This window comes from Manihot esculenta, chromosome 7 (assembly GCF_001659605.2).
Source record: "Manihot esculenta cultivar AM560-2 chromosome 7, M.esculenta_v8, whole genome shotgun sequence".
In the NCBI taxonomy this organism is placed as follows: domain Eukaryota; kingdom Viridiplantae; phylum Streptophyta; class Magnoliopsida; order Malpighiales; family Euphorbiaceae; genus Manihot; species Manihot esculenta.
The window spans coordinates 7,925,681-7,948,635 of NC_035167.2; the positions used below are offsets into that span (position 1 = coordinate 7,925,681).

The 22,955-nt window shown below is 31.0% G+C and overlaps 1 long non-coding RNA gene across 1 annotated transcript; it reads left to right on the forward strand.

Annotated features, from left to right (window-relative positions):
- Positions 1–671: 671 nt before the first annotated feature.
- On the forward strand, positions 672–11,182 carry LOC122723952. The gene is made up of 2 exons (XR_006351177.1): positions 672–1,089; positions 11,106–11,182. It is a non-coding gene; the product is annotated as an uncharacterized LOC122723952 (long non-coding RNA).
- The last annotated feature ends 11,773 nt before the right edge of the window (positions 11,183–22,955 follow it).

A 22,955-nucleotide genomic window follows, 5' to 3' on the forward strand; every position in this document is an offset into this window, starting at 1 on the left:
TTTTAATTTTATTACAGAGGTTAGGGTTCCTGCAATCTTAACTTGGAATTCCCAGAATTTCAGAATTAAGTCAGAGTGAGGGTGAGGGGGAGAAGAGAAGAGTGTCGTCAACACGGTCTTTATATAAGTAGCAAAAATAAACTTATAACAAAATAAACTTACTTTTTACAAAACTTGAAACATTTTATAGAATTTCTGAGAAATATAAAGAAATAAGTGGAAGAGGAATGATTTATAGAGGAAGTGTGAAGATAGAGAAAATATAGAGAGAGTAGTTATATCCAGATGTGTGCCTTCACAAGGGGAGAGGCTCCCTTTTATAGAAAATTTTTAAGTTTTTACTGTTGAGTCACAAGACCTTTACTGTTGATTCATGCGGCTTTTACTGTTCATGAATAGTAACTTGTCTGCTTCTTTTTATTGTAGATGAATAGTTTGTCTGCTATCTTCTTTTACTGTTTTTGTCTCAACTGTTCATGAATAGTAGCTTGTCCGCCTCCGAACCTTACTGTGTCTGTCTTTTGTGTCTGTCTTTTAGTCTGAGTTTTAGGATGAAGATAAAGAGGTGTCCCGCCTTTTCTTTCCCTTTTCTTTTTCTTTTTTCTTTATTTTCTCTTTCTCTTTCTTTTCTTTTCTTTTTACTTTATCTGTCTTGCTTTTGATTTTTGTTGCTGGAAGAACTTTATAGCTGTCGTCTTCATTACTATCACAGTATGAAGATGTTTAGTTTTTACTAGAGGATGACGTCTGAGATGACGCTGTTGACTCCGTTTCCGAACTGGACTGTCTCTTTCTTCTGCTGAGTGCCTTCTTTGATAATTTTTATCAGAGAATTTCTTTGAAGATTCTTTATTGGAAGTTTGCTTTATTTTTTCCTTTTTTATTGATTCTCCTGAAGCAAGATGATTGAACATTTGCTGATAAATCATTTTATATTCTTTGGGAGTTTTAGCTGCTGTTAACAAGGCCTGATATTGGGCTTTCTGGGCACCAAATGAGGGTTCTGCTTGCAATGTTAATTTACCAGCATAAGATACAGTTGAGAATTGGATTCTCTTGGTTATCCAATTTTTTACCACTTCTTCCGTGGTAAGTTTCTGAAGGATCTCCACCATTTTATTTTGTGCTTTTTTACTGAAATATTTAATTCTGTTATATATTGAAAATTGAAATACCATTGCTATACCTAAGGAATAAAAAATTTTATATAAAAATACATTAAAGGAAGGATATACTTTTCATTTTGGGCTAGCTTATAATTACTTTTAAAATATTGATATACATGAAGTACGTTTTGAGATAGAATATCTTTAGTAATACCTCTCTACTACCACCATTTTAAAAATCAATTTGAAAATCTGGTGGTTGCTTTAATGCTTTGTTAGTCAAAATATATTAATCACGAATGAGTTGTGGTAGGATTTTGAATACTTAAAATACTTGTCCATGCATCAATATAATCAAAATGATTATATAAAGTACAATACTTTTTAAAATTTTTAAATGTCAGTGCAATATATAAATTTGAGACTGGCCAATCTTTTGGAAGAATAATCCTTTTTATTTGAATAGAAGAGTACGCTATTATAACACTGGTCTTTCTCTCACATTGTGCCAGGGGCGTAGAATGGGCCTCACTAGACTTCCATACCGTATCATAACATACCATATCGAGGGCTAGTGGGTCATCCAATATCCATCCACATCAACATCATATTATGCAATGCATCATATTCATGAATTCTAATGCAAAACAACCTAGTACATATCATGGCATTCGTGATGTATGAACATGCTAAAAATTTCATTTACTTTAAAACATAGTTCAATTCTACTCACCTCTGGCTACTAACACTGCTGACCTCCTCGGTTCCTCGGGTCCAATCCTACACAGGTGGACTCAAATGAGGGACCAAACATATTCTATAAGGACTCTAAACAACTCCCCAAAAACCCCCTAAAACATCACAAAACATGCATGCAAAACAAGTAAAGGAAGGCTGAGCAGGGGACTTTCGGTGGTAGGTTCGGCGGCCGAAGGTCCCTACAGATCGGAAAGTCAGACACTTTCGGGGGCAGGTTCGGCGGCCGAAAGTCCTTCCAGAGCCAAAAGTCACTAACCTTCGACGGCAGATTTCGCGGCCGAAACTCCCCTCCAGAGCATAAAGTCCAAACTTTCGGAGGCGAGTTTAGGCGGCCAAAACTGCCTCCACAGGCAGGTTTGGCAGTTGAAATTGGCTTTGACGGCCGAACCTGGATTCTCCAGAATGGCAGAACCTGAGCCTCACACACACATCCAGCCACCCAAAACCTTCCCAACACACAACCAACTATTCTAAAGCATGCATAAATACATTTTCAAGCATATAGGGGCATAAAACTAGCCTAAACCCCAATAAACATAAAAAAAGCATCACATTTAACATACATTAAACATAAGCCCTAACATTTTACATTTACTCTAAACATGCATCAAAACCCTTAACCCCTTCTTAAAACTTACTTAAAACATAAAAAAAGGTGAGGATCTACTTTTACCTCTTGAAGATCGAGAGGAGAGGCGATCCAAACTTGGAGATGTGGAGGAAACGAGCTCCGAGGTCTCCAAGCTTCGAAACTTTGATCTTAGCTCAAAAATCTTCAGAACCAAATTAAAACTCATTAAAACTTGAAGTGATTGAAGGAAAACACAAAATTAACCAAAGGAGGGCGAAATCTCACCTATGCCCGAAAATAGGGAGAGAAAACTCGCCCATTTTTGGACAAGGGGCTTTTTATAGGTGGCTGGCCAGACCACCTTCGAGGGCTAAAGGTGCTTCCGCAAGCTCCCCATGTTCGGCGGCCGAACCTGGATTTTCCTCCCTTGGTCTTTTCTTTCAAAACTTAATTTCTTTCTTCATTAAAATCATGAAAACATGTAAAAACATTTTAGAAAACCTTTATTTTATCCTTCTAGAAGGCTCCGTCATCCAAGAATTCCGGATTTCAATGGAGATTCCGCCGGAAGGTAGGAATTCTGATGCCGGGGTCTAGCCGGGTATTACATTCTTCCCCCCTTAAGAACATTCGTCCCTGAATGTTCAACAAACAAACCCATGCATAGCATAAACATAAATACATAAAAACACATAACACTAACCTTAAAAGAGATAAGGGTATTACTGGAGCATGGACTCCTGTGTCTCCCAGGTACACTCTTCCATGTTGTGGTGATTCCAAAGGACTTTCACCATCGGGAATTCCTTGTTCCTCAGCTTTTTGATCTGCGTGTCTAGGATCCGCACTGGCTGCTCAACATAGGTGAGATCTCCTAGGATCTCCACATCAGGCTCATTAAGGACCTTGCCCAGATCTGACATGAACTTCCTTAACATGGAAACATGAAAAACCGGATGGATTCTCTCCATGGAAGCAGGTAAATCCAACTTGTATGATACACTCCCAATCTTTTGCAAGATCTTAAAGGGTCCGATGTACTGTGGAGCTTGCTTACCTTTCTTCCCAAAACGAATCACCCCTTTCATAGGAGACACCTTAAGCAACACCATATCTCCCTCCTGAAACTCTACATGCTTCCTGCGGATGTCTGCATAACTCTTTTGCTTGCTCACAGCAGTTCTGATCCTTTCTCTGATGATGGGCACCATCCTTCTGGTGATCTCTACTAACTCAGGCCCTGCCAAGGCCCTTTCTCCATCTTCTTCCCAGCAGACAGGTGACCTACACTTCCTTCCATATAAAGCTTCATATGGAGCCATCCCTATGCTAGCATGATAGCTGTTATTGTAGGCAAACTCCACCAAGGCTAAGAGCTCGGATGAAGAATCAAGGCTAAAGAGCCCGGTAAAGAGCTAAAATGCTCATAAAAATATTTAGGGCTAAAGAGCCCGGTAAAGAGCTAAAACATTCGTAAAATATAATCAGGGCTAAAGAGGTAAAGAGCTAAAGTGCTCGTAAAGCTAATCAGCTGAAATGCTCATTAAAAAGATCCAGGACTTAAAGCCCAAAAGACGCTTCAAATCAAAATGCTTAGAAGAAGACGCAGAAGGGCAGACCAATAAGGTCAAGTCAAAAGGACAAGGCCAAAAGGAATGACCACCAAGGTCAGACCTTCCATAAAGAAGACCTAAAAGGGCATACCACTAAGGTCAGATCAGAAAGGCAGATTACCAAGGTCAGACCTTCCAAAAGGAAAACCAACAAGGTCAGATCTTTCATAAAAAAGATCACCAAGATCAGATTTAAGCAAGGGGCAAAACTATTTCATATTAAATTGGAAAATAATTCATTGAGAATTTTTCTCGTTTTTATAGATATAAAATTTACTCTCTTGGTTCGATTTATATTAAATCGACCAATTCAACTGATTGCACTTTCCTTTGAAATTCATAAGCGTCTGCCAAATGAACAGTTGGCATCGAATTAGCAGGTCGGATTCCCTTCTCCAACAGTCATAAATAACCCTCGGAGAAGTAAAAAGGCATTTGATAACATATAAAAAATAGGACCCAGTAAGATCATGACATGTGTATATAGGATTCAGAAGGGTCGTACGAACCTTTCCATATGATAGGACCAGGCAGTGGGAAGCCCGACCTATGGAGTACAAAGATCAGACCACCAACACTCCTGACTTTATCAAAATCCGGAACGGACAAACAGACCTCTTCAAAGCTCGTACCAATAAACGAAAATTAAATACTGACACTATTGACCTTAGTGACTTAGGGAATTTCACCTCGATACAGACTAGATGACTCGAGCATGACTTGATGAGACTGGAGTAAATTGCCTACCTTTTACGCACTGGCCGTCTCTTTGATACAGCACCGAGATCATAAATACGCATGTGGTAGGTACGAACTAGTCGGCTCCGCATTTATTATCATATCATCCATCATTAATGTGTCGGCTAACACACTTGCAAAAAAGCATCGATACCCAGTCTAATGGGAACATGGCACAAAGAGCGTCAAAATAATCAGATGTATATATATCACTGAACTAACTTAAAAGAGGGGTGAACTCTTTCTCTCTCTCTCTCGCCCACACACATGCAGAAATACTAGAACACATCCTGTTTCTTTCGGAAGCTTTCTCTTATCTTCTCCTCTCTGTTTTATTTCCCTTGACACCACTAAAAGGTCCCAGATCTGACTTGAACGTCGGAAGGTCTTCAATGGGTATCTCCGGTAGACTCTTGACCTTTTTTCCCATATTTTGCGGGCTCTTTCCTTAAAATTGAGCATGGAGGGATCCAAAAAAAATTTTAAATTCATTCTTTTTTCATTAAACCGATCATAGTTCATTGATCTACCTATTAAATCAAACCACAGTCCAAATATCTGCATATGATAACCCTGCTGGATTTTGATTTATCATAAGCTAAAAACAAATTTATAGATATTTGATTTGTTAAGATTTGAGAACTCATTTGTTTAATAAAGATACAAGCGGATTTAGAAATATATCCATTTAATTAAAATTTTTTAGTCTAGATTTATTATTTTTAATTTAAATTTATTAATATTGATGTAAATGAGTTGAATTGTTAGTATATTATTTGCAATTTACCTTTATAAGACTCGGTTTATTTTAATTCCATTGTTAAACAGATGAAATTTAAGGATGCGTCTAGTAATCTCGTAGGATTTTTATTTTTTACTTTTCCAAATTAAACAATTTTTTATTTTTGTTATTTATTTCATAAAGATTGTTTGCATAAAAATAAATTTAGAAATTTTTATATAAAAATAAAAAGTAAAATATTTTTTTAAAAAATATAATATTTAATAATAAAATAAAAATATAAATAATTGCACATAAAAATAAATAATAAATTATTTTTGTAATGCATATGATATTATAATAAAAAAAAATTATTATTTGATTTCAATACTATAGAAAAACTCATTGATTACTCTTTAAATTTAAAAATATATTAATTTATTTATAAAATTTTAAAAAAATCTACTAATTAATCCATTTCATCAATTTTAGTTATTAAGTATTATAAAAATAAAAAAATTATTATTTAGTTCTCTAATATAAAAACTCACTAATTAATCAATTAATTTTAATAAATATATTAAAATATTTTTGAAATCTCGTTAATTAATTAATTAATTTTAAAAAATATATTAAAATATTCTTAAAACAATATAGTATTAATCTCTCTATCAATTTTACCTATTAAATATTATAAAATTATTTAAAATGCTTTTAATATGAAAAAAATAATTAATAGATATTTTATAAAAATTAAGAAATTAATTAATAATTTTTTCGTACGAATTAAATAATAAAATATTTAACAATTAAACTAATAAAAAGACTAATTAATATATTATGTAATATTTTAGAGATATTTAAATATATTTTTCAAAATTGAAATACTAACCAATGAATTTTCAATATTATAAGAATTAAATAATAAATTTTTTTTAATTATTTTTTTAAAATGGGAATTGGAGATTGAGGGAGTAGAACCAAAATCTCTCATATTTAAGGTATCAAAATACAAGAAGGTATATTTAGACAGGGACAATTTAGTCAACCTTATGACGATAATGATTTTACCATCAATACTTTAACCCAAGCTTTTACCCTTGATAAAGATCAAATTCAAGCTGACTATATGTCAGATCAAAACGGGGGGAAAAGGAGCCTATTTTTGCAAACCTATTCCAGAAAAGAACAGAGTCTAATTAAAAAACAATTCTTTACATTTTGTGAACAAGTAGAAAAAACTATACCATTTTTTACATACTTAAAATATTTTCATGAAAAGAAATTAAATGTATTGGAAAAGAAAATACATAAATGGCACAAAGTAAATAATGAAGGAGGAGTTAGTGATTTAGCCCATGAATGCGAAAGACCACCACTTGATAGAGTATTTTTCAAAAGGAACCAAATATCTCATGGAATGCAAGCAATTGTAAATACAAACAATATCGAAGATAATAATATAAGAGAAATTAATTTACAAAACAACTGGACTAATGTATCATTACATATCATAGGCCAACAATTAGATAGAATAGAAGAAAAGATAGATAGAAATCACGAAGACATTACAAATATAGAACACATAGAAACACCACAGGCACCATCTCCTTTAACACCTAAACCAAACACAATATATTTATCTCAGAGATATAGCAATCCAAAACCATATGATATAGATCCAGCGAAAAAACCCATTAATAAACCTTTCACCAAAATGATACCTCCATCACAAAATCCCATAGAAATAGTAACTCTAAAGCCAAAGACAGAATTAAATGACATGTCAAAATTCTTGCAGAAAATTATAAGTGAACAAAGTACTGCTCAAAAACCCAGTGTGGCAGGAGGCATTAAAATAAAAGAACCTACACAAAGTAAGATACCTACACAAAGTAAGATACCAAGTGAAAATACTAACAAAGACAAAAATAAAATAACAATTTTAACTGAATATAATGAAACCTCTTCCTCAGAAGATGACACTATAAACAATCCCTTAGAAGCATCAGACTCTGACCAAGACAATGTTATTCCTTTAAATACTATAGGCAAAAGACAATATGAAACTAGACCAGATGATTTAAAAATATTAGATAGAAAACAAAAACAGTATAATGCAAAAAATATTTATGAATGAAATATCGATGATCTATCAGAAACAGAAATAATACAAATAACCAAAGAAATGGTCATAGTAGGAAATATTTATAAACAAAGAGTCGGCATTACAGAAAAAGATGCCGCTGAAAATATCATATTAGGTTTTACTGGCGAACTAAGAACTTGGTGGGACAAATTATTAAGCAATGAAATAAAAACAAATATACTAAATGCAAGAAGAATAGATAGTATTACAGGAGAACCTGTCATCGACCAATCTACAGGACAACCACAATCTTTTACCTTAGCCTATTTAGTGTACAATATTATATCTCATTTTATTGGAGACTTAGATCTATATACAGAAAGAAATAGTGAAATATTACAAAATCTCAAATGTAGGAAGTTAGAAAATTTTAGATGGTATAAAGACAATTTTCTAAAACGAGTTTATGCATTAGCTGACCCAAATGCATACCATTGGAAAGAAAAGTTCTTAACTGGATTACCAAGATTATTTGCAACAAAAGTGAAAGAAACAATTGAACAAAAATTTGGTCAAATATCATATGATGATTTAACATATGGAGATTTAATAACATGTGTTAATTTAACAGGAATAAGATTATGTAGAGATATGAAACTACAACAAAAATTAAAAATGGAAAATAGACAATTTCGGAAAGAATTAGGAAATTGGTGTGAACAATTTGGATTTGGAACCATAAAGAAACAAAAACATACAAAATATAAACCTTTTAAAAATAAAATTTATAGACAATATAAGTACCCTAGGAAGTCCTTTAATAAACAATATAAGAAGCAGATTACTAAAAAAACCTTTTAAGAAACCCTTTAAAAGAAACAATTATAAGAAAAACAATTTTAAAAGATCCAATGATAAAACAAACATAACTTGTTATTTGTGTAATCAAAAAGGACATTATGCAAAAGAATGTCTTGCAAGAAGAAAAATACATGAATTAGGTTTAGAATTAAAAATAGATAACATAGAACAATTATTAGAAAAGATTGACCAAATTAAGTTATCTTCCTCGGAATCAGATTATGAATATAGTAGTGATACTGCAACAGAAACAATAAGTAGTTCAGATAGTAACCATGATTGTCAAGGAGAAATTTGTAATTGTAACAATAAAATAAATGTTTTAACAGAATATCAACACGTACTAGAACAAATAGAACAAGTACAAGATTCCAATATTAAACGAAAAATGTTTAAAAAATTAACAAAATTAATAAATGAAGAAATAAAACAAGAAAATGAACCACCAACGAAGTTTGAAGATATTGAACAATTATTTAAACAGAAAAAACCCATAACAACAATTTCTTCTATGGATCTACAATCATAAATAAAACAACTAAAATCAGAAGTTAGACAATTAAAATTAAGATGTGATTATTTAGAACAAAATCAAAAATTAACACAACAGGTGGAAAAAGGACAAACATCAGGAAAAGATAAAATAAACGAAGAGCAAAAACCCCTAGTCATAACTTCTGACAGTGAAGGAGAAACAGCATTAAAATTTAATGATATTACAAGAATAAAATATCAAAAATGGTATGTAAAAATAAATTTAACAATAAAAGATTTTATATTAGAAACCATAGCTATGTTAGATTCAGGGGCAGACATGAATTGCATAGATCAAGGAATCATACCAAATAAATACTTTCATAAAACTAAACAAACTTTATCTGCAGCTAATTCAACTAAAGTCAAAATAAATTACAAAATACCTAGTGCACATATTTGTAACAATGGAATATGTTTCAAAACCAGTTTCATGTTGATTAAAAATCTCAATACACAAATTATCCTAGGAAATCCATTCTTACAAATGTTATACCCCTTTAAAGTCACACAATTAGGATTAGAAACCAATGTATTAGGATAAGATATTATATTTAAATTCATAACACCTATCAACTACCATGATGTTAATTCAGTTCAACAAGAAAACATAAGTAAAATTAATAAGTTAGAAAATCAAATCATATTTCTAAAACAAGATTTACATTCTATTCGAATAGAAGAACAGTTAGAAACTCCAAACATTAAACAACAAATTAAAACACTGAAAGAACAATTTGAAACAGACTTATGTTCAGATTTACCAACAGCATTTTGGGATAGAAAACAGCACATAGTAACTTTACCATATGAACCAGACTTTAACGAATAAGATATACCAACTAAAGCAAGACTTATACAAATGAACCAAGAAATGTTAGAATTTTGCAAAAAAGAAATTCAAGATCTATTAGCAAAACGGTTAATTAGACCAAGTAAATCACCATGGTCATGTGCAGCTTTTTATGTAAATAAAAATGCTGAGATAGAAAGAGGTGCACCACGATTAGTAATTAATTATAAACCATTAAATAAGATTTTAAGATGGATTAGATATCCCATACCAAACAAACAAGATCTCTTAAATAGATTATATAAAGCAGAAATCTTTTCAAAATTTGATATGAAATCAGGTTTCTGGCAAGTACAAATAGATGAAACAGATAAATACAAGACAGCATTTACAGTACCATTTGGACAATATGAATGGAACATTATGCCATTTGGTTTAAAAAATGCACCAAGTGAATTTCAAAAAATTATGAATGACATTTTTACACCATATAATTTTATAATAACATATATTGACGATGTTTTAGTATTCAGTGAAAACATTAACCAACATACTAAACATTTACACATCTTTTATAAAATCGTAAAAAGAAATGGTTTAGTATTATCCAATCAAAAAATGAAATTATTTCAAACAAAAATTCGATTTCTAGGTCATGAAATTTATCAAAATACTATAGTACCAATCCAGAGAAGTATAGAATTTGCTGACAAATTTCCAGACATAATTAAAGATAAAAATCAATTACAAAGATTTTTAGGATCTTTAAATTATATTGCTGACTTCTTACCTAACTTGAGAATATTATGTAAACCTTTATACAATCGATTGAAAAAGAATCCTAAACCATGGACAGAAGAGCATACAAAAATAATACAAGAAATCAAAAAACATGTAAAGACATTACCCTGTTTGAATATCTGTAATCCTAATATTCCCAAGATTGTAGAAACAGATGCATCTGATCAAGGTTTTGGTGGCATATTAAAACAAAAAATAAATAATAAAGACCATATTATACGATATTATTCAGGTGTTTGGAACCCTACTCAAGAGAAATATTCCACTATTAAAAAAGAAATTTTAGCCATCGTCTTATGTGTAACTAAATTTCAAAGTGATCTTTTAAACCAGAAATTTACCATTCGAGTTGACTGTAAAGCTGCAAAAGATGTATTAACAAAAGATGTAAAAAATTTAGCAGCTAAACATATTTTTGCCAGGTGGCAAGCTTTCTTATCTATCTTTGATTTTGACATTATTCATATTAAAGGAACTGATAATTCTATTGCTGATTTTCTAACAAGAGAATTTTTGCAGGGAACATCATGAATAAAGGCAAAGACAAATCAGAAGAGGCACCCAAGATTTCATTAAGACAAAAGACAAATGAGACACAAAAAATAAATGTAAATTTATTTTCAGGACAAAGTCCTAGACCAAATTTCAATTTATCATCAACAGGACAAAGTCCTAGACAAAATGCATACATGCATAGGCCCATGTTTACTAGTAGTACAAGTATAATAAACAGGCCTCTTAGTCCAATGTCTAGTGCCCTTATCACAAGACCAAGTTCTCCTCAATCCAGATCTCCAAGCCCACAAATGACTTTGTTAAATAAATTCTCTCCTTTACAACCTCAAAAATTAATTACCCCTTCGACCTTTAAACAAGCTGTCACTGGGCAAAGTTCAAGTCCAAGCCCAACATCCTCACCAACACAATCACTACAAATAACCCAGCCAGAATATAGTTACAAGACCATTGACGATACTATTTTAACCATTGAACCAGAATATTGGTCACAAAATCCAAACCTTAATGTCTATCAACTTTGTGAGTCCATTTTTCCAAAAACTCATTTTTATATCCCTGACAATTTTGCCAAAAACCAAGCCTTTTATGAGACTATACTTGTTCAAACAAATTCTATTATTATGTATAATAATTTTGATCCTCATATTAAACATAAAATCAGGTATTGTAAAGTAAGAATAATCAAAGTATTTACCATTTCTGATTGGGGACAAGAACCTCATAAGAGTAAAGATCTTTCTTTACCCAATGGACAATTGACCAAATTCAATTATTATGATTACCAATCTGCTTGGGAACGTACGTTCCTCAAACAAAATGACCAATTATCAATTTCATTTTTCTTTTACTCATCTGATGATTTTTCTTATCCAGTACCCTATTGGTTCCACCACTGGTGGCATAAGTTCGGTATTGATTCTACCATTATACCAGAACAAATTATAGCAGCCCAAGACCACTTTTTCGACAATACTCAATTACCAGATAACATCCTCTTATCTCCTAAATGGCTGATTTATTCTCACCTTTTCCACATCCCTTGGATTTATATGTCAGAATACCAAATTAAAGACCATACTCTAAATAATTTCCAAATACCCAATTTAGTCCGCAGACACAAAATTAAATGGTGGCCTAAGACTGATCTGGCCAATTGCGGCTCAAAAGCTGTTGACCATTTTCTTGATTCACAACCCCAATATGTCAAAACATTAAGCCCAATCCAGATTACCAAACAGGAAACATTTTTAGCCAAGAAGCAACAGATAATGGCCCAAATGGCCAAATGCGTCTCCGAAGAAGAATATGACAAATTGCTCGAAGAAATAAAAGAAGCAAGAAGTTCTGTCTCCTCTCCAGTGGATTTATCCACCGACAATGACGATTTCTTTACACAAGCAGAAATGTAGGACCCACAAAGCACTCATGCAAGTAGGCAGACATCGACCACTGGCCGACAAAGTAAAAAGAAAAAGAGACAAAGACAAAAGCACAGACGTAAGCAATGACGTCACAAGGCACTCACCAATAATACGACAGACAAACGACAACTCACGGGACCCACACCAACACAATGGTAGACAAAGTGGCAGACAAAATAAAATGGTGGACCCCACAACGCACTTACCTCGACAGACCGCTCAGCTGAATTCAATAAAATTTGGCGTCCGTAGGCTATAAATGGAGGTTCCCACTTCATTGTAAAACACCGAAAATTTCACCAAAGAAAATTTCTCTCTATGTATTCACACTCTAGCTTAGTTTTATGCTCAATCATTTGTAAGGAGTTCCAAGTTTACAACAACTGGAACGTAGCAGTTTATTTTTAATATTTGTATTCACAAAGTAAGTTTAAATTTATAGTGGTATACCAGCTTTAATATATTTGTATTATCCAACTGATACTTTGTAAGACCGTGTTGACGGCAACTATTTCTCTCTCTCTTCGATCATCAATCTGAGTTATTTCTGGGAACTCCAGGATAACGTTGCAGGAACCCTGACCAATATAAGTATGCCAAAGTATCAGTTGGATAATACAGATATATTAAAGCTGGTATACCACTATAAATTTAAACTTACTTTGTGAATACAAATATTAAAAATAAACTGCTACGTTCCAGTTGTTGTAAACTTGGAACTCCTTACAAATGATTGAGCATAAAACTAAGCTAGAGTGTGAATACATAGAGAGAAATTTTCTTTGGTGAAATTTTTGGTGTTTTACAATGAAGTGGGAACCTCCATTTATAGCCTACGGACGCCAAATTTTATTGAATTCAGCTGAGCGGTCTGTCGAGGTAAGTGCGTTGTGGGGTCCACCATTTTATTTTGTCTGCCACTTTGTCTGCCATTGTGTTGGTGTGGGTCCCGTGAGTTGTCGTTTGTCTGTCGTATTATTGGTGAGTGCCTTGTGACGTCATTGCTTACGTCTGTGCTTTTGTCTTTGTCTCTTTTTCTTTTTACTTTGTCGGCCAGTGGTCGATGTCTGCCTACTTGCATGAGTGCTTTGTGGGTCCTACATTTCTGCTTGTGTAAAGAAATCGTCATTGTAGGTGGATAAATCCACTGGAGAGGAGACAGAACTTCTTGCTTCTTTTATTTCTTCGAGCAATTTGTCATATTCTTCTTCGGAGATGCATTTGGCCATTTGGGCCATTATCTGTTGCTTCTTGGCTAAAAATGTTTCCTGTTTGGTAATCTGGATTGGGCTTAATGTTTTGACATATTGGGGTTGTGAATCAAGAAAATGGTCGAACAGCTTTTGAGCCGCAATTGGCCAGATCAGTCTTAGGCCACCATTTAATTTTGTGTCTGCGGACTAAATTGGGTATTTGGAAATTATTTAGAGTATGGTTTTTAATTTGGTATTCTGACATATAAATCCAAGGGATGTGGAAAAGGTGAGAATAAATCAGCCATTTAGGAGATAAGAGGATGTTATCTGGTAATTGAGTATTGTCGAAAAAGTGGTCTTGGGCTGCTATAATTTGTTCTGGTATAATGGTAGAATCAATACCGAACTTATGCCACCAGTGGTGGAACCAATAGGGTACTGGATAAGAAAAATCATCAGATAAGTAAAAGAAAAATGAAATTGATAATTGGTCATTTTGTTTGAGGAACGTACGTTCCCAAGCAGATTGGTAATCATAATAATTGAATTTGGTCAATTGTCCATTGGGTAAAGAAAGATCTTTACTCTTATGAGGTTCTTGTCCCCAATCAGAAATGGTAAATACTTTGATTATTCTTACTTTACAATACCTGATTTTATGTTTAATATGAGGATCAAAATTATTATACATAATAATAGAATTTGTTTGAACAAGTATAGTCTCATAAAAGGCTTGGTTTTTGGCAAAATTGTCAGGGATATAAAAATGAGTTTTTGGAAAAATGGACTCACAAAGTTGATAGACATTAAGGTTTGGATTTTGTGACCAATATTCTGGTTCAATGGTTAAAATAGTATCGTCAATGGTCTTGTAACTATATTCGGCTGGGTTATTTGTAGTGATTGTGTTGGTGAGGATGTTGAGCTTGGACTTGAACTTTGCCCAGTGACAGCTTGTTTAAAGGTCGAAGGGGTAATTAATTTTTGAGGTTGTAAAGGAGAGAATTTATTTAACAAAGTCATTTGTGGGCTTGGAGATCTGGATTGAGGAGAACTTGGTCTTGTGATAAGGGCACTAGACATTGGACTAAGAGGCCTGTTTATTATACTTGTACTACTAGTAAACATGGGCCTATGCATGTATGCATTTTGTCTAGGACTTTGTCCTGTTGATGATAAATTGAAATTTGGTCTAGGACTTTGTCCTGAAAATAAATTTACATTTATTTTTTGTGTCTCATTTGTCTTTTGTCTTAATGAAATCTTGGGTGCCTCTTCTGATTTGTCTTTGCCTTTATTCATGATGTTCCCTGCAAAAATTCTCTTGTTAGAAAATCAGCAATAGAATTATCAGTTCCTTTAATATGAATAATGTCAAAATCAAAGATAGATAAGAAAGCTTGCCACCTGGCAAAAATATGTTTAGCTGCTAAATTTTTTACATCTTTTGTTAATACATCTTTTGCAGCTTTACAGTCAACTCGAATGGTAAATTTCTGGTTTAAAAGATCACTTTGAAATTTAGTTACACATAAGACGATGGCTAAAATTTCTTTTTTAATAGTGGAATATTTCTCTTGAGTAGGGTTCCAAACACCTGAATAATATCGTATAATATGGTCTTTATTATTTATTTTTTGTTTTAATATGCCACCAAAACCTTGATCAGATGCATCTGTTTCTACAATCTTGGGAATATTAGGATTACAGATATTCAAACAGGGTAATGTCTTTACATGTTTTTTGATTTCTTGTATTATTTTTGTATGCTCTTCTGTCCATGGTTTAGGATTCTTTTTCAATCGATTGTATAAAGGTTTACATAATATTCTCAAGTTAGGTAAGAAGTCAGCAATATAATTTAAAGATCCTAAAAATCTTTGTAATTGATTTTTATCTTTAATTATGTCTGGAAATTTGTCAGCAAATTCTATACTTCTCTGGATTGGTACTATAGTATTTTGATAAATTTCATGACCTAGAAATCGAATTTTTGTTTGAAATAATTTCATTTTTGGTTTGGATAATACTAAACCATTTCTTTTTACGATTTTATAAAAGATGTGTAAATGTTTAGTATGTTGGTTAATGTTTTCACTGAATACTAAAACATCGTCAATATATGTTATTATAAAATTATATGGTGTAAAAATGTCATTCATAATTTTTTGAAATTCACTTGGTGCATTTTTTAAACCAAATGGCATAATGTTCCATTCATATTGTCCAAATGGTACTGTAAATGTTGTCTTGTATTTATCTGTTTCATCTATTTGTACTTGCCAGAAACCTGATTTCATATCAAATTTTGAAAAGATTTCTGCTTTATATAATCTATTTAAGAGATCTTGTTTGTTTGGTATGGGATATCTAATCCATCTTAAAACCTTATTTAATGGTTTATAATTAATTACTAATCGTGGTGCACCTCTTTCTATCTCAGCATTTTTATTTACATAAAAAGCTGCACATGACCATGGTGATTTACTTGGTCTAATTAACCGTTTTGCTAATAGATCTTGAATTTCTTTTTTGCAAAATTCTAACATTTCTTGGTTCATTTGTATAGGTCTTGCTTTAGTTGGTATATCTTGTTCGTTAAAGTCTGGTTCATATGGTAAAGTTACTATGTGCTGTTTTCTATCCCAAAATGCTGTTGGTAAATCTGAACATAAGTCTGTTTCAAATTGTTCTTTCAGTGTTTTAATTTGTTGTTTAATGTTTGGAGTTTCTAACTGTTCTTCTATTCGAATAGAATGTAAATCTTGTTTTAGAAATATGATTTGGTTTTCTAACTTATTAATTTTACTTATGTTTTCTTGTTGAACTGAATTAACATCATGGTAGTTGATAGGTGTTATGAATTTAAATATAATATCTTGTCCTAATACATTGGTTTCTAATTCTAATTGTGTGACTTTAAAGGGGTATAACATTTGTAAGAATGGATTTCCTAGGATAATTTGTGTATTGAGATTTTTAATCAACATGAAATTGGTTTTGAAACATATTCCATTGTTACAAATATGTGCACTAGGTATTTTGTAATTTATTTTGACTTTAGTTGAATTAGCTGCAGATAAAGTTTGTTTAGTTTTATGAAAGTATTTACTTGGTATGATTCCTTGATCTATGCAATTCATGTCTGCCCCTGAATCTAACATAGCTATGGTTTCTAATATAAAATCTTTTATTGTTAAATTTATTTTTACATACCATTTTTGATATTTTATTCTTGTAATATCATTAAATTTTAATGCTGTTTCTCCTTCACTGTCAGAAGTTATGACTAGGGGTTTTTGCTCTTCGTTTATTTTATCTTTTCCTGATGTTTGTCCTTTTTCCACCTGTTGTGTTAATTTTTGATTTTGTTCTAAATAATCACATCTTAATTTTAATTGTCTAACTTCTGATTTTAGTTGTTTTATTTCTGATTGTAGATCCATAGAAGAAATTGTTGTTATGGATTTTTTCTGTTTAAATAATTGTTCAATATCTTCAAACTTCGTTGGTGGTTCATTTTCTTGTTTTATTTCTTCATTTATTAATTTTGTTAATTTTTTAAACATTTTTCGTTTAATATTGGAATCTTGTACTTGTTCTATTTGTTCTAATACATGTTGATATTCTGTTAAAACATTTATTTTATTGTTACAATTACAAATTTCTCCTTGACAATCATGGTTACTATCTGAACTACTTATTGTTTCTGTTGCAGTATCACTACTATATTCATAATCTGATTCCGAGGAAGATAACTTAATTTGGTCAATCTTTTCTAATAATTGTTCTATGTTATCTATTTTTAATTCTAAACCTAATTCATGTATTTTTCTTCTTGCAGGACATTCTTTTGCATAATGTCCTTTTTGATTACACAAATAACAAGTTATGTTTGTTTTATCATTGGATCTTTTAAAATTATTTTTCTTATAATTGTTTCTTTTAAAGGGTTTCTTAAAAGGTTTTTTAGTAATCTGCTTCTTATTTTGTTTATTAAAGGACTTCCTAGGGTACTTATATTGTCTATAAATTTTATTTTTAAAAGGTTTATATTTTGTATGTTTTTGTTTCTTTATGGTTCCAAATCCAAATTGTTCACACCAATTTCCTAATTCTTTCCGAGATTGTCTATTTTCCATTTTTAATTTTTGTTGTAGTTTCATATCTCTACATAATCTTATTCCTGTTAAATTAACACATGTTATTAAATCTCCATATGTTAAATCATCATATGATATTTGACCAAATTTTTGTTCAATTGTTTCTTTTACTTTTGTTGCAAATAATCTTGGTAATTCAGTTAAGAACTTTTCTTTCCAATGGTATGCATTTGGGTCAGCTAATGCATAAACTCGTTTTAGAAAATTGTCTTTATACCATCTAAAATTTTCTAACTTCCTACATTTGAGATTTTGTAATATTTCACTATTTCTTTCTGTATATAGATCTAAGTCTCCAATAAAATGAGATATAATATTGTACACTAAATAGGCTAAGGTAAAAGATTGTGGTTGTCCTGTAGATTGGTCGATGACAGGTTCTCCTGTAATACTATCTATTCTTCTTGCATTTAGTATATTTATTTTTATTTCATTGCTTAATAATTTGTCCCACCAAGTTCTTAGTTCGCCAGTAAAACCTAATATGATATTTTCAGCGGCATCTTTTTCTGTAATGCCGACTCTTTGTTTATAAATATTTCCTACTATGACCATTTCTTTGGTTATTTGTATTATTTCTGTTTCTGATAGATCATCGATATTCCATTCATAAATATTTTTTGCATTATACTGTTTTTGTTTTCTATCTAATATTTTTAAATCATCTGGTCTAGTTTCATATTGTCTTTTGCCTATAGTATTTAAAGGAATAACATTGTCTTAGTCAGAGTCTGATGCTTCTAAGGGATTGTTTATAGTGTCATCTTCTGAGGAAGAGATTTCATTATATTCAGTTAAAATTGTTATTTTATTTTTGTCTTTGTTAGTATTTTCACTTGGTATCTTACTTTGTGTAGGTATCTTACTTTGTGTAGGTTCTTTTATTTTAATGCCTCCTGCCACACTGGGTTTTTGAGCAGTACTTTGTTCACTTATAATTTTCTGCAAGAATTTTGACATGTCATTTAATTCTGTCTTTGGCTTTAGAGTTACTATTTCTATGGGATTTTGTGATGGAGGTATCATTTTGGTGAAAGGTTTATTAATGGGTTTTTTCGCTGGATCTATATCATATGGTTTTGGATTGCTATATCTCTGAGATAAATATATTGTGTTTGGTTTAGGTGTTAAAGGAGATGGTGCCTGTGGTGTTTCTATGTGTTCTATATTTGTAATGTCTTCGTGATTTCTATCTATCTTTTCTTCTATTCTATCTAATTGTTGGCCTATGATATGTAATGATACATTAGTCCAGTTGTTTTGTAAATTAATTTCTCTTATATTATTATCCTCGATATTGTTTGTATTTACAATTGCTTGCATTCCATGAGATATTTGGTTCCTTTTGAAAAATACTCTATCAAGTGGTGGTCTTTCGCATTCATGGGCTAAATCACTAACTCCTCCTTCATTATTTACTTTGTGCCATTTATGTATTTTCTTTTCCAATACATTTAATTTCTTTTCATGAAAATATTTTAAGTATGTAAAAAATGGTATAGTTTTTTCTACTTGTTCACAAAATGTAAAGAATTGTTTTTTAATTAGACTCTGTTCTTTTCTGGAATAGGTTTGCAAAAATAGGCTCCTTTTCCCCCCGTTTTGATCTGACATATAGTCAGCTTGAATTTGATCTTTATCAAGGGTAAAAGCTTGGGTTAAAGTATTGATGGTAAAATCACTATCGTCATAAGGTTGACTAAATTGTCCCTGTCTAAATATACCTTCTTGTATTTTGATACCTTGATTAGCATGTTGTGGTTTTGTATGTTGGTCAAATGTTTCTTCTATTGGTTTAGTTCCAGAGGTTTCTCCTACAAAGGGTCCTTGATAATGAGGAAGAGGAATAGTAGAGTCTTCGGATATACTATTATCTGGTTGTATTTCTATACTATGTCTTCTACGAGATGTATCTAAAGAATGTCGAGGAAGATAACTTAATTTGGTCAATCTTTTCTAATAATTGTTCTATGTTATCTATTTTTAATTCTAAACCTAATTCATGTATTTTTCTTCTTGCAGGACATTCTTTTGCATAATGTCCTTTTTGATTACACAATGAAAACATATGCTCCCTAAATTTATTGATATTTAGATTTTAATAAAAAATATATTTTTTATTTTTTTAATATTTAAACTCTGAAAAAAATTAATCAATAAAAAATATTTTTTTAATTAAAAAAATTAAGGTTTTTAAAATATGATTTTTTTAAATAATAATTTTTTTACACTTTAAATATTTTATTAAAAATTTAAATACATAAATTTGTTGTATACATTTTATTTTTAAATTAAAAATAAATTATTTTATTAAAAAAATATAAAAATATAAAAATATATTTTAAAATATAAAGTATTTTTCACCTTTAATTTGAATTTAAAATTTGAATTCAAAATTTGAATTCAACGGAGCTAGACAAAATTTGAATTCAAATCCACACATAATCATGACCGTTTGTAGACTAGGTAGCAGGGCAATCTTTGGCATAATGTCCCTTTTGGTTACATAAATAACATGTTATATTGTTTTTATTATTTGGTTTCCTAAAATTATTTTTCTTATAATTATTTCTCCTAAATTGTTTTCTTTTAAAAGGTTTTTTCGCTATCTGTTTATCATATTTTTTATGTCTATAATTATATCTCCTATAGATCTTTTCTGTCTTATAAGGTTTATACTTTCTTTGTTTATGTTTCTTTATGGTTCCAAAACTAAATTGTTCACACCAGTTTCCTAATTCTTTTCTAGATTGTCTATTTTTCATTTTCAACTTATTTTGTAGTTTTATATCTCTACATAATCTTATCCCTGTTAAATTTACACATGTTATTAAATCTCCATATGTTAAATCATCGTATGATATATGGCCAAATTTTTGTTCAATTGTCTCTTTTACTTTTGTTGAAAATAATCTAGGTAATCCTGTTAGGAATTTTTCTTTCCAATGGTATGCATTTGGGTCTGCTAAAGCATAAACTCTTTTTAGAAAATTGTCTTTATACCATCTAAAATTTTCTAACTTTCGACATTTAAGATTTTGTAATATTTTACTATTTCTTTCAGTATATAAATCTAAATCTCCAATAAAATGGGATATAATATTATAAACTAAATAAGCTAAAGTAAAAGATTGTGGTTGTCCTGTGGATGGGTCAATGACTGGTTCTCCTGTAGTACTATCAATTCGTCTAGCTGTTAGTATATTGGTTTTTATTTCATTACTTAGTAATTTGTCCCACCAAGTTCTTAGTTCTCCTGTAAATCCTAAAATTATATTTTCTGCTGCATCTCTTTCAGTAATGTCAACTCTTTGTTTATAAATATTTCCTACTATTACCATTTCTTTGGTTACTTGGATTATTTCTATTTCTGATAAATCATCTATGTTCCATTCGTAAATGTTTTTCGCATTATATTGTTTTTGTTTTCTATCTAATATTTTTAAGTCATCTGGTCTGTTATTTTGTCTTTCAATGATATTTATAGGAATATTAATATCTTGGTCAGAGTCTGATGCTTCCAAGGGATTGTATATGGTTTCATTATCTGAAGAAGAAGATGTTTCATTATACTCGGTAAGAATAGTTATTTTTCTTTTATCTTTATTAGTACTTGGTTCTTCTATTTTTATCCCTCCTGAAGTATTAGTCTTTTGAGAATTATTTTGTTCATTTATTATTTTTTTTAATAATTTTGACATGTCATTCAATTCTGTCTTTGGACTTAGTGTTACTGTATCAAAGGGGTTTTGTGAAGGTGGTATCATTTTTGTGAAAGGTTTATTGATTTGTTTTTTAGCTGGATCTATATCATATGGTTTTGGATTACTAAATCTTTGAGATAGATATGTAGTGTTTGGTTTAGGAGTTATAGGGGATGGTGTCTGAGGTGTTTCTACATGTTCTATATTTGTGATTTCTTCATGGTTTCTATCTATTTTTTCTCCTATTCTATGTAATTGTCCTCCTATGATATGTAATGTAACATTTGTCCAATTATTTTGTAGACTAATATCTCTTATGTCATTAGTTGATATATTTTTCGTATCTACTATTGGTTGCATTCCATGAGATATTTGGTTCTTTTTAAAGAATACTCTATCCATTGGTGGTCTTTCACACTCATGACATATATCACTAGGTTCTCCTGCATTATTTACTTTGTGCCATTTGTGTATTTTCCTTTCTAATACATTTAATTTCTTATCATGAAAATATTTTAAGTATGTGAAAAATGGTATAGTTTCTTCTACTTGTTCACAAAATGCAAAGAATTATTTTTTAATTAAACTTTGTTCTCTTCTAGAATAGGTTTGTAGAAATATGTCCCTTTTCCCCCGGTTTTGATCTGACATATAGTCAGCTTGAATTTGGTCTTTATCTAAAACAAAAGTATGTGTTAAAGTGTTAATGGTGAAATTACTATCTTCATAAGGTTGGCTAAATTGGCCTTGTCTAAAAATGCCTTCTTGTATTTTTATACCTGGTGGAGGTTGTGGTATAGTGTGTTGATTAAAGGTTTCTTCTATTGGTTTAGTTCCAGAAGTTTCACCAATATATGGTCCTTGGTAAGGTGGAATGGGTAATTCTTCTGATATACTAGTATCTGTCTGTATATCTATGTTATGTCTTCTACATGAGGATTCTAAGGAATGTCGAGATGGTTGGTATATACTAGGAGTACTTTGTCTAAAAAAATTGGATCTTTTGAATTTTAATTCTACCGTTCCATCATTATTTTGAATAATATAATCTATTTCTGTATTTTCTTTGGCAGGTAAACTTGGCATGGTTTTGATGGGATATTTCCATGTTTCTGGTAGGCTGACATCTTTCCACTGTATTGCTTTTGGTATATTTATATTAGCTTTGGTTTGGTCAATTTTCCAAAAAATTGTTTCTCCTGTTTGTCTATTATGATCAATAGCATTAGGACATAATCCTGTATTCATTATTTTATAATTTAATCTATAAAATACTTCATAAATATGGTATCCTTTTAACATATTATAATTATGTGTTAATATGTCTAATGTCAATATTTTCATTATATGAGGGTCAGTTAATGAA